Below are 642 nucleotides of genomic sequence, written 5' to 3'. Positions count from 1 at the left end.
AAGCAAGAAAAATAATGAGAATAAATAGTCGAGCATCCAACAACAAGAGCCACAATTCAATGGAAAACAAAATTGCTATTGATCAATTTTTCATTAAAAAAAAAAAAAGAAGGAAAAATCATTAAATGTTGTAGAAATCTCGGCCACATTATAGAAACCAATAACTCAAATAGTAAGTAGTAACATATAAATTGCAAGCTCATTCCTTAGGCTCCACCGGATAGTCCTTAAACAAATATTCAAACAAAAAACTCTTTTTAAATTGTAACTTGTGTTATAATTGATTGTCTTGAAATTAGGTTTTTGTTTTATGATAATGTTGATTTTTTTTTCCCTTCTATGAAATCCGTCTATTTTTAGGTTGGTATTTTGATGATATACAAAAGAAATAAATTTGGATAAATATAATCATACACTTAACTAACATTCTCATACTTGATAAATATTTAGTTAATTTAAACAAATTGGTACATTCATACTTAATCTTTTTAATTGTCTCTTACAATTAGTATAATAACTACGTGATATTTGAATTTATGTTAAATTTTTATGATAGTCTATACCAACTAGCTAATGGTAGTATGAACAATATTTAATGCAAAACTATAAAACGGGTTATAATGAGTTGTGGTTTGGGTACGG

The sequence above is a fragment of the Hakea prostrata genome, chromosome 7, assembly GCF_041222555.1.
Source record: "Hakea prostrata isolate BN-2017 chromosome 7, UWA_Hpros_2, whole genome shotgun sequence".
NCBI lineage: Eukaryota > Viridiplantae > Streptophyta > Magnoliopsida > Proteales > Proteaceae > Hakea > Hakea prostrata.
Note: the sequence above shows the minus strand (reverse complement) of the source record.